We start from the raw sequence: 12,293 nt of genomic DNA, 5'->3' as shown, positions 1-12,293 counted from the left end.
GGAATGCCTTCCTTTTTATATTGCAGCACCTGGGCTTTTGCACCTGTATTTTCCTGAATTTTAGGTCACATAAGTTCCCACAAATTCAATATTTAGGTTGCTAACAAATAGGCTATTTGTTAGGTTCATTGAATGTAGCTTGGTTGTTGATTTCCTGAATTTTTTCTAAGCTGTTGACTTCCTAAAGAATAGCCTGAGAAAGCTGTAACAGAAAACTGAACAACCTACAATTTAGCATATGCTGTCAGGAATGAATGTCACGACATTCAGCTTGACATCAAGGTCCATATGCTGAGTCTGTTTTTCCAGAAAACAGACTGTACAAATCTGCTGACCTGTACATGATCAAAATGACCATACTACAGTACCAGCTTACATTAGTAAATGTCAAAGTGTCCAACTTAACATTTACACAGTTGGCCTTAAGTTAGTTCTTTTATTCTCTTGAAGAACAAACTAAGTAAAATGCTGAAGTATAGCAAAACACCACTCTGCCCAATCTTCAGTAGCTGCTGTCAATGATGAATGTCACAACATCCAGTTTGACATTCAATCAGTAGGCCTTATGCCAGGTCTGGTTCTTCCTTGATAACCAGACTGCAAGTGAATACTAAGTTCTAACAGAACTCCTGATGTTCTATTCCTTAGTATCTGTTGACAGGTATGAATGTCACAACGTCCAGTTTGACATTCAATAAATCCTGTGTTAGCTAGTCCTGCAGTAACTACAATGTAGTCACATATGCATGTCATGACATCAGTCAAGACATTTGTGTTTTACCATATAATGCAGCCAATTAAACACCTACAGGTTCTTAGATTTCTGTAGCTAATGAAAAATATATGAATTTACGACCATGTTTAATTTGGGGGACGTTTGTGATACACCAAAACAACATGTTGCGTTTCCCGGGATTCAAACCCGAGTCTATTGCTTGAAAGGCAATTATCCTAACCGTTGGACTACAAACACTTACTCAGTTCACTAAAAATATTGACCGATCTATTATTAGTTTGTAAATGGTAAATAATCTTCTCAATATTACATATGAGCTAAACAATTTACATATATTTTTCTCAAAATAAAGAAAAATCATATCACGTTTGTTTTCAAGAAATCATGTATCCCTCTCTTCAAAAATAAAAGAATTAACCTCTATAATTCTTTTTGATATCATTCTTTGTCTCTGTTCCTCACTTTATTTATTTCTTTGTATTTGTTTTTTGTTGTTGGTGGGTATCATGTCTTATTTATGTATAAGAATACGAAGATGGATTGAGAGAATTCTTTAAGTTTGTTGTTGATCATGCATAGAAAAGCAGGCCCGTTGAATATATTTTCTTTTTTTAGGGTGTTGTTATACAAATATTAGTGGATACACTATTCGCAAGAAAAAACTAGATCCAACAATAAAAAAATATATATAGATCTAATATTTTCTAAAAAAGATATGCATGAATTTGATCGTTTTAATAAGCTTGTGCATTTAGTTGAAAAGGAACTTTTGATTGTCTATAAAAATTTGAAAGGTTGGAAGTAATGTTTATAAAATGTTGCATGCTAGGTATTTTAAGTTCACGTGATTGTAATCGTTCTTTATATTGTAAAACATCAACCTATAAAATGGATCTTCTAAAGAGAACTTTAACAACTTGTTAACTTTGGTAAGAAATTTTTTAACCGACAATAATGTGTTCCCTCGTAAAACGTATGAAGCTCAACTTTTTTTTTGCAATTCATTGGCATGAATTATAAGAAGATAGTTGTTTGTACTAAAGATTGCATTTTATTTTAAAATGTGTATGCATCATTAAATACGTGTCCTACATATATAAATTGGTATGTGCTATAAGAAAGAAAATAAGAAAAAACTTTATCCAAAGAGTTAGGTTATTTTTGATAATGTCAAGATTTATGAGCGTGTATCAGAATGCAGAAGGTGAAAACACTTAATGTTAAGGTTACTGATTGATTGCTTAAACAACATACAGAATTTTCTAAATAGAACTATAATGATTACCAATATTTATGAAAGAAGGTAATAGGTCATATGCTTTGCATTGTCTTATCTTTTTTGGAGGCAAGAGATAACTAAGGTGTCATCTTATTTTTCTTGGTAAGATTTTCTTCACAAAAATATAACATGGACTTTAGAATAAAAGTATGTGATTACTAAGCATAGCATGGATGTTAAAGCCTTTAAGTAATCTTGATTATAACTGGCAAAAGATTTTAGATTAGGAAGAATATTTTTCTAAATAGAATTATAATGATTACTAATATTTATGAGAGAAGGTAATAAGTCATATGCCTTGCATTGTCTTATCTTTTTGGGAGGCAAGAGGTAACTAAGGTGTCATCTTATTTTTCTTGGTAAGATTTTCTTCACAAAAATATAACATGGACTTTAGAATAAAAGTATGTGATTACTAAGCAATGCATGGATGTTAAAGCCTTTAAGAAATCTTGATTATAACTGGGAAAAGATTTTGGATTAGGAAGAATATTTTTGGTCTAATCTCGTATCTCTTTCAAAGAGGTTCTTAGATTTCTGTAGCTAATGAAAAATATATGAATTTACGACCATGTTTAATTTGGGGGACGTTTGTGATACACCAAAACAACATGTTGCGTTTCCCGGGATTCAAACCCGAGTCTATTGCTTGAAAGGCAATTATCCTAACCGTTGGACTACAAACACTTACTCAGTTCACTAAAAATATTGACCGATCTATTATTAGTTTGTAAATGGTAAATAATCTTCTCAATATTACATATGAGCTAAACAATTTACATATATTTTTCTCAAAATAAAGAAAAATCATATCACGTTTGTTTTCAAGAAATCATGTATCCCTCTCTTCAAAAATAAAAGAATTAACCTCTATAATTCTTTTTGATATCATTCTTTGTCTCTGTTCCTCACTTTATTTATTTCTTTGTATTTGTTTTTTGTTGTTGGTGGGTATCATGTCTTATTTATGTATAAGAATACGAAGATGGATTGAGAGAATTCTTTAAGTTTGTTGTTGATCATGCATAGAAAAGCAGGCCCGTTGAATATATTTTCTCTTTTTTTAGGGTGTTGTTATACAAATATTAGTGGATACACTATTCGCAAGAAAAAACTAGATCCAACAATAAAAAAATATATATAGATCTAATATTTTCTAAAAAAGATATGCATGAATTTGATCGTTTTAATAAGCTTGTGCATTTAGTTGAAAAGGAACTTTTGATTGTCCATAAAAATTTGAAAGGTTGGAAGTAATGTTTATAAAATGTTGCATGCTAGGTATTTTAAGTTCACGTGATTGTAATCGTTCTTTATATTGTAAAACATCAACCTATAAAATGGATCTTCTAAAGAGAACTTTAACAACTTGTTAACTTTGGTAAGAAATTTTTTAACCGACAATAATGTGTTCCCTCGTAAAACGTATGAAGCTCAACTTTTTTTTTGCAATTCATTGGCATGAATTATAAGAAGATAGTTGTTTGTACTAAAGATTGCATTTTATTTTAAAATGTGTATGCATCATTAAATACGTGTCCTACATATATAAATTGGTATGTGCTATAAGAAAGAAAATAAGAAAAAACTTTATCCAAAGAGTTAGGTTATTTTTGATAATGTCAAGATTTATGAGCGTGTATCAGAATGCAGAAGGTGAAAACACTTAATGTTAAGGTTACTGATTGATTGCTTAAACAACATACAGAATTTTCTAAATAGAACTATAATGATTACCAATATTTATGAAAGAAGGTAATAGGTCATATGCTTTGCATTGTCTTATCTTTTTTGGAGGCAAGAGATAACTAAGGTGTCATCTTATTTTTCTTGGTAAGATTTTCTTCACAAAAATATAACATGGACTTTAGAATAAAAGTATGTGATTACTAAGCATAGCATGGATGTTAAAGCCTTTAAGTAATCTTGATTATAACTGGCAAAAGATTTTAGATTAGGAAGAATATTTTTCTAAATAGAATTATAATGATTACTAATATTTATGAGAGAAGGTAATAAGTCATATGCCTTGCATTGTCTTATCTTTTTGGGAGGCAAGAGGTAACTAAGGTGTCATCTTATTTTTCTTGGTAAGATTTTCTTCACAAAAATATAACATGGACTTTAGAATAAAAGTATGTGATTACTAAGCAATGCATGGATGTTAAAGCCTTTAAGAAATCTTGATTATAACTGGGAAAAGATTTTGGATTAGGAAGAATATTTTTGGTCTAATCTCGTATCTCTTTCAAAGAGGTTCTTAGATTTCTGTAGCTAATGAAAAATATATGAATTTACGACCATGTTTAATTTGGGGGACGTTTGTGATACACCAAAACAACATGTTGCGTTTCCCGGGATTCAAACCCGAGTCTATTGCTTGAAAGGCAATTATCCTAACCGTTGGACTACAAACACTTACTCAGTTCACTAAAAATATTGACCGATCTATTATTAGTTTGTAAATGGTAAATAATCTTCTCAATATTACATATGAGCTAAACAATTTACATATATTTTTCTCAAAATAAAGAAAAATCATATCACGTTTGTTTTCAAGAAATCATGTATCCCTCTCTTCAAAAATAAAAGAATTAACCTCTATAATTCTTTTTGATATCATTCTTTGTCTCTGTTCCTCACTTTATTTATTTCTTTGTATTTGTTTTTTGTTGTTGGTGGGTATCATGTCTTATTTATGTATAAGAATACGAAGATGGATTGAGAGAATTCTTTAAGTTTGTTGTTGATCATGCATAGAAAAGCAGGCCCGTTGAATATATTTTCTCTTTTTTTAGGGTGTTGTTATACAAATATTAGTGGATACACTATTCGCAAGAAAAAACTAGATCCAACAATAAAAAAATATATATAGATCTAATATTTTCTAAAAAAGATATGCATGAATTTGATCGTTTTAATAAGCTTGTGCATTTAGTTGAAAAGGAACTTTTGATTGTCCATAAAAATTTGAAAGGTTGGAAGTAATGTTTATAAAATGTTGCATGCTAGGTATTTTAAGTTCACGTGATTGTAATCGTTCTTTATATTGTAAAACATCAACCTATAAAATGGATCTTCTAAAGAGAACTTTAACAACTTGTTAACTTTGGTAAGAAATTTTTTAACCGACAATAATGTGTTCCCTCGTAAAACGTATGAAGCTCAACTTTTTTTTTGCAATTCATTGGCATGAATTATAAGAAGATAGTTGTTTGTACTAAAGATTGCATTTTATTTTAAAATGTGTATGCATCATTAAATACGTGTCCTACATATATAAATTGGTATGTGCTATAAGAAAGAAAATAAGAAAAAACTTTATCCAAAGAGTTAGGTTATTTTTGATAATGTCAAGATTTATGAGCGTGTATCAGAATGCAGAAGGTGAAAACACTTAATGTTAAGGTTACTGATTGATTGCTTAAACAACATACAGAATTTTCTAAATAGAACTATAATGATTACCAATATTTATGAAAGAAGGTAATAGGTCATATGCTTTGCATTGTCTTATCTTTTTGGAGGCAAGAGATAACTAAGGTGTCATCTTATTTTTCTTGGTAAGATTTTCTTCACAAAAATATAACATGGACTTTAGAATAAAAGTATGTGATTACTAAGCATAGCATGGATGTTAAAGCCTTTAAGTAATCTTGATTATAACTGGCAAAAGATTTTAGATTAGGAAGAATATTTTTCTAAATAGAATTATAATGATTACTAATATTTATGAGAGAAGGTAATAAGTCATATGCCTTGCATTGTCTTATCTTTTTGGGAGGCAAGAGGTAACTAAGGTGTCATCTTATTTTTCTTGGTAAGATTTTCTTCACAAAAATATAACATGGACTTTAGAATAAAAGTATGTGATTACTAAGCAATGCATGGATGTTAAAGCCTTTAAGAAATCTTGATTATAACTGGGAAAAGATTTTGGATTAGGAAGAATATTTTTGGTCTAATCTCGTATCTCTTTCAAAGAGGTTCTTAGATTTCTGTAGCTAATGAAAAATATATGAATTTACGACCATGTTTAATTTGGGGGACGTTTGTGATACACCAAAACAACATGTTGCGTTTCCCGGGATTCAAACCCGAGTCTATTGCTTGAAAGGCAATTATCCTAACCGTTGGACTACAAACACTTACTCAGTTCACTAAAAATATTGACCGATCTATTATTAGTTTGTAAATGGTAAATAATCTTCTCAATATTACATATGAGCTAAACAATTTACATATATTTTTCTCAAAATAAAGAAAAATCATATCACGTTTGTTTTCAAGAAATCATGTATCCCTCTCTTCAAAAATAAAAGAATTAACCTCTATAATTCTTTTTGATATCATTCTTTGTCTCTGTTCCTCACTTTATTTATTTCTTTGTATTTGTTTTTTGTTGTTGGTGGGTATCATGTCTTATTTATGTATAAGAATACGAAGATGGATTGAGAGAATTCTTTAAGTTTGTTGTTGATCATGCATAGAAAAGCAGGCCCGTTGAATATATTTTCTCTTTTTTAGGGTGTTGTTATACAAATATTAGTGGATACACTATTCGCAAGAAAAAACTAGATCCAACAATAAAAAAAAATATATAGATCTAATATTTTCTAAAAAAGATATGCATGAATTTGATCGTTTTAATAAGCTTGTGCATTTAGTTGAAAAGGAACTTTTGATTGTCCATAAAAATTTGAAAGGTTGGAAGTAATGTTTATAAAATGTTGCATGCTAGGTATTTTAAGTTCACGTGATTGTAATCGTTCTTTATATTGTAAAACATCAACCTATAAAATGGATCTTCTAAAGAGAACTTTAACAACTTGTTAACTTTGGTAAGAAATTTTTTAACCGACAATAATGTGTTCCCTCGTAAAACGTATGAAGCTCAACTTTTTTTTTGCAATTCATTGGCATGAATTATAAGAAGATAGTTGTTTGTACTAAAGATTGCATTTTATTTTAAAATGTGTATGCATCATTAAATACGTGTCCTACATATATAAATTGGTATGTGCTATAAGAAAGAAAATAAGAAAAAACTTTATCCAAAGAGTTAGGTTATTTTTGTTAATGTCAAGATTTATGAGTGTGTATCAGAATGCAGAAGGTGAAAACACTTAATGTTAAGGTTACTGATTGATTGCTTAAACAACATACAGAATTTTCTAAATAGAACTATAATGATTACCAATATTTATGAAAGAAGGTAATAGGTCATATGCTTTGCATTGTCTTATCTTTTTTGGAGGCAAGAGATAACTAAGGTGTCATCTTATTTTTCTTGGTAAGATTTTCTTCACAAAAATATAACATGGACTTTAGAATAAAAGTATGTGATTACTAAGCAATGCATGGATGTTAAAGCCTTTAAGTAATCTTGATTATAACTGGCAAAAGATTTTAGATTAGGAAGAATATTTTTCTAAATAGAATTATAATGATTACTAATATTTATGAGAGAAGGTAATAAGTCATATGCCTTGCATTGTCTTATCTTTTTGGGAGGCAAGAGGTAACTAAGGTGTCATCTTATTTTTCTTGGTAAGATTTTCTTCACAAAAATATAACATGGACTTTAGAATAAAAGTATGTGATTACTAAGCAATGCATGGATGTTAAAGCCTTTAAGAAATCTTGATTATAACTGGGAAAAGATTTTGGATTAGGAAGAATATTTTTGGTCTAATCTCGTATCTCTTTCAAAGAGGTTCTTAGATTTCTGTAGCTAATGAAAAATATATGAATTTACGACCATGTTTAATTTGGGGGACGTTTGTGATACACCAAAACAACATGTTGCATTTCCCGGGATTCAAACCCGAGTCTATTGCTTGAAAGGCAATTATCCTAACCGTTGGACTACAAACACTTACTCAGTTCACTAAAAATATTGACCGATCTATTATTAGTTTGTAAATGGTAAATAATCTTCTCAATATTACATATGAGCTAAACAATTTACATATATTTTTCTCAAAATAAAGAAAAATCATATCTCGTTTGTTTTCAAGAAATCATGTATCCCTCTCTTCAAAAATAAAAGAATTAACCTCTATAATTCTTTTTGATATCATTCTTTGTCTCTGTTCCTCACTTTATTTATTTCTTTGTATTTGTTTTTTGTTGTTGGTGGGTATCATGTCTTATTTATGTATAAGAATACGAAGATGGATTGAGAGAATTCTTTAAGTTTGTTGTTGATCATGCATAGAAAAGCAGGCCCGTTGAATATATTTTCTCTTTTTTTAGGGTGTTGTTATACAAATATTAGTGGATACACTATTCGCAAGAAAAAACTAGATCCAACAATAAAAAAATATATATAGATCTAATATTTTCTAAAAAAGATATGCATGAATTTGATCGTTTTAATAAGCTTGTGCATGTAGTTGAAAAGGAACTTTTGATTGTCCATAAAAATTTGAGAAGTTGGAAGTAATGTTTATAAAATGTTGCATGCTAGGTATTTTAAGTTCACGTGATTGTAATCGTTCTTTATATTGTAAAACATCAACCTAGAAAATGGATCTTCTAATGAGAACTTTAACAACTTGTTAACTTTGGTAAGAAATTTTTTAACCGACAATAATATGTTCCCTCGTAAAACGTATGAAGCTCAACTTTTTTTTTTGCAATTCATTGGCATGAATTATAAGAAGATAGTTGTTTGTACTAAAGATTGCATTTTATTTTAAAATGTGTATGCATCATTAAATACGTGTCCTACATATATAAATTGGTATGTGCTATAAGAAAGAAAATAAGAAAAAACTTTATCCAAAGAGTTAGGTTATTTTTGATAATGTCAAGATTTATGAGCGTGTATCAGAATGCAGAAGGTGAAAACACTTAATGTTAAGGTTACTGATTGATTGCTTAAACAACATACAGAATTTTCTAAATAGAACTATAATGATTACCAATATTTATGAAAGAAGGTAATAGGTCATATGCTTTGCATTGTCTTATCTTTTTTGGAGGCAAGAGATAACTAAGGTGTCATCTTATTTTTCTTGGTAAGATTTTCTTCACAAAAATATAACATGGACTTTAGAATAAAAGTATGTGATTACTAAGCAATGCATGGATGTTAAAGCCTTTAAGTAATCTTGATTATAACTGGCAAAAGATTTTAGATTAGGAAGAATATTTTTCTAAATAGAATTATAATGATTACTAATATTTATGAGAGAAGGTAATAAGTCATATGCCTTGCATTGTCTTATATTTTTGGGAGGCAAGAGGTAACTAAGGTGTCATCTTATTTTTCTTGGTAAGATTTTCTTCACAAAAATATAACATGGACTTTAGAATAAAAGTATGTGATTACTAAGCAATGCATGGATGTTAAAGCCTTTAAGAAATCTTGATTATAACGGGAAAAAGATTTTGGATTAGGAAGAATATTTTTGGTCTAATCTCGTATCTCTTTCAAAGTGGTTCTTAGATTTCTGTAGCTAATGAAAAATATATGAATTTATGACCATGTTTAATTTGGGGAACGTTTGTGATACACCAAAACAACATGTTGCGTTTCCCGGGATTCAAACCCGAGTCTATTGCTTGAAAGGCAATTATCCTAACCGTTGGACTACAAACGCTTACTGAATTCACTAAAAATATTGACCGATCTATTATTAGTTTGTAAGTGGTAAATAATTTTCTCAATATTACATATGAGCTAAACAATTTACATATATTTTTTCCAAAATAAAGAAAAATTATATCACGTTTGTTTTCAAGAAATCATGTATCCCTCTCTTCAAAAATAAAACAATTAACCTCTATAATTCTTTTTGATATCATTCTTTGTCTCTATTCCTCACTTTATTTATTTCTTTGTATTTGTTTTTTGTTGTTGGTGGGTATCATGTCTTATTTATGTATAAGAATACGAAGATAGATTGAGAGAATTCTTTAAGTTTGTTGTTGATCATGCATAGAAAAGCAGGTCCGTTGAAACTATTTGCTCTTTTTTTAGAGTGTTGTTATACAAATATTAGTGGATACACTATTCGCAAGAAAAAACTAGATCCAACAATAAAAAAATATATATACATCTAATATTTTCTAAAAAAGATATGCATAAATTTGATCGTTTTAATAAGCTTGTGCATGTAGTTGAAAAGGAACTTTTGATTGTCCTTAAAAATTTGAGAGGTTGGAAGTAATGTATATAAAATGTTGCATGCTAGGTATTTTAAGTTCACGTGATTGTAATCGTTCTTTATATTGTAAAACATCAACCTAAAAAATGGATCTTCTAAAGAGAACTTTAACAAATTGTTAACTTTGGTAAGAAATTTTTTAATTGCCAATAATATGTTCCCTCGTAAAATGTATGAAGCTCAACTTTTTTTTTTGCAATTCATTGGCATGAATTATAAGAAGATAGTTGTTTGTACTAAAGATTGCATTTTATTTTAAAATGTGTATGCATCATTAAATATGTGTCCTACATATATAAATTGGTGTGTGCTATAAGAAAGAAAATAAGAAAAAACTTTATCCAAAGAGTTAGGTAATTTTTGATATTGTCAAAATTTATGAGCGTGTATCAGAATGCAGAAGGTGAAAACACTTAATGTTAAGGTTACTGATTGATTCCTTAAACAACATACAAAATTTTCTAAATAGAATTATAATGATTACCAATATTTATGAAAGAAGGTAATAAGTCATATGCTTTGCATTGTCTTATCTTTTTTGGAGGCAAGAGATAACTAAGGTGTCATCTTATTTTTCTTGGTAAGATTTTCTTCACAAAAATATAACATGGACTTTAGAATAAAAGTACGTGATTACTAAGCAATGCATGGATGTTAAAGCCTTTAAGTAATCTTGATTATAACTGGGAAAAGATTTTAGATTAGGAAGAATATTTTTCTAAATAGAATTATAATGATTACTAATATTTATGAAAGAAGGTAATAAGTCATATGCCTTGCATTGTCTTATTTTTTTGGGAGGCAAGAGGTAACTAAGGTGTCATCTTATTTTTCTTGATAAGATTTTCTTCACAAAAACATAACATGGACTTTAGAATAAAAGTATGTGATTACTAAGCAATGCATGGATGTTAAAGCCTTTAAGAAATCTTGATTATAATTGGGAAAAGATTTTGGATTAGGAAGAATATTTTTGGTCTAATCTCGTATCTCTTTCAAAGAGGATCTTAGATTTCTGTAGCTAATGAAAAACATATGAATTTACGACCATGTTTAATTTGGGGGACGTTTGTGATACACCAAAACAACATGTTGCGTTTCCCGGGATTCGAACCCAAGTCTATTGCTTGAAAGGCAATTATCCTAACCGTTGGACTACAAACGCTTACTGAATTCACTAAAAATATTGACCGATCTATTATTAGTTTGTAAGTGGTAAATAATTTTCTCAATATTACATATGGGCTAAACAATTTACATATATTTTTCTCAAAATAAAGAAAAATTATATCACGGTTGTTTTCAAGAAATCATGTATCCCTCTCTTCAAAAATAAAACAATTAACCTCTATAGTTCTTTTTGATATCATTCTTTGTCTCTGTTCCTCACTTTATTTATTTCTTTGTATTTGTTTTTTGTTGTTGGTGGGTATCATGTCTTATTTATGTATAAGAATACGAAGATAGATTGAGAGAATTCTTTAAGTTTGTTGTTGATCATGCATAGAAAAGCAGGTCCGTTGAAACTATTTGCTCTTTTTTTAGAGTGTTGTTATGCAAATATTAGTGGATACACTATTCGCAAGAAAAAACTAGATCCAACAATAAAAAAATATATATACATCTAATATTTTCTATAAAAGATATGCATAAATTTGATCGTTTTAATAAGCTTGTGCATGTAGTTGAAAAGGAACTTTTGATTGTCCTTAAAAATTTGAGAGGTTGGAAGTAATGTTTATAAAATGTTGCATGCTAGGTATTTTAAGTTCACGTGATTGTAATTGTTCTTTATATTGTAAAATATCAACCTAAAAAATGGATCTTCTAAAGAGAACTTTAACAACTTGTTAACTTTGGTAAGAAATTTTTTAACAGCCAATAATATGTTCCCTCGTAAAATGTATGAAGCTCAACTTTTTTTTTTGCAATTCATTGGCATGAATTATAAGAAGATAGTTGTTTGTACTAAAGATTGCATTTTATTTTAAAATGTGTATGCATCATTAAATATGTGTCCTACATATATAAATTGGTGTGTGCTATAAGAAAGAAAATAAGAAAAAACTTTATCCAAAGAGTTAGGTAATTTTTTGATAAT

The 12,293-nt window shown here is 29.0% G+C and overlaps 2 non-coding genes across 2 annotated transcripts; both read right to left on the bottom strand.

Moving 5' to 3' along the window:
- Nucleotides 1-9,553: 9,553 nt before the first annotated feature.
- On the bottom strand, nucleotides 9,554-9,625 carry TRNAE-UUC (transfer RNA glutamic acid (anticodon UUC)). The gene has a single exon. It is a non-coding gene; the product is annotated as a tRNA-Glu (tRNA).
- A 1,660-nt stretch (nucleotides 9,626-11,285) lies between these two features.
- TRNAE-UUC (transfer RNA glutamic acid (anticodon UUC)) lies at nucleotides 11,286-11,357 on the bottom strand. The gene has a single exon. It is a non-coding gene; the product is annotated as a tRNA-Glu (tRNA).
- Nucleotides 11,358-12,293: the final 936 nt, after the last annotated feature.

This window comes from Lathyrus oleraceus, chromosome 1 (genome assembly GCF_024323335.1).
Source record: "Lathyrus oleraceus cultivar Zhongwan6 chromosome 1, CAAS_Psat_ZW6_1.0, whole genome shotgun sequence".
In the NCBI taxonomy this organism is placed as follows: domain Eukaryota; kingdom Viridiplantae; phylum Streptophyta; class Magnoliopsida; order Fabales; family Fabaceae; genus Lathyrus; species Lathyrus oleraceus.
Note: the sequence above shows the minus strand (reverse complement) of the source record. Positions and strands in the feature narration are given on the sequence as shown.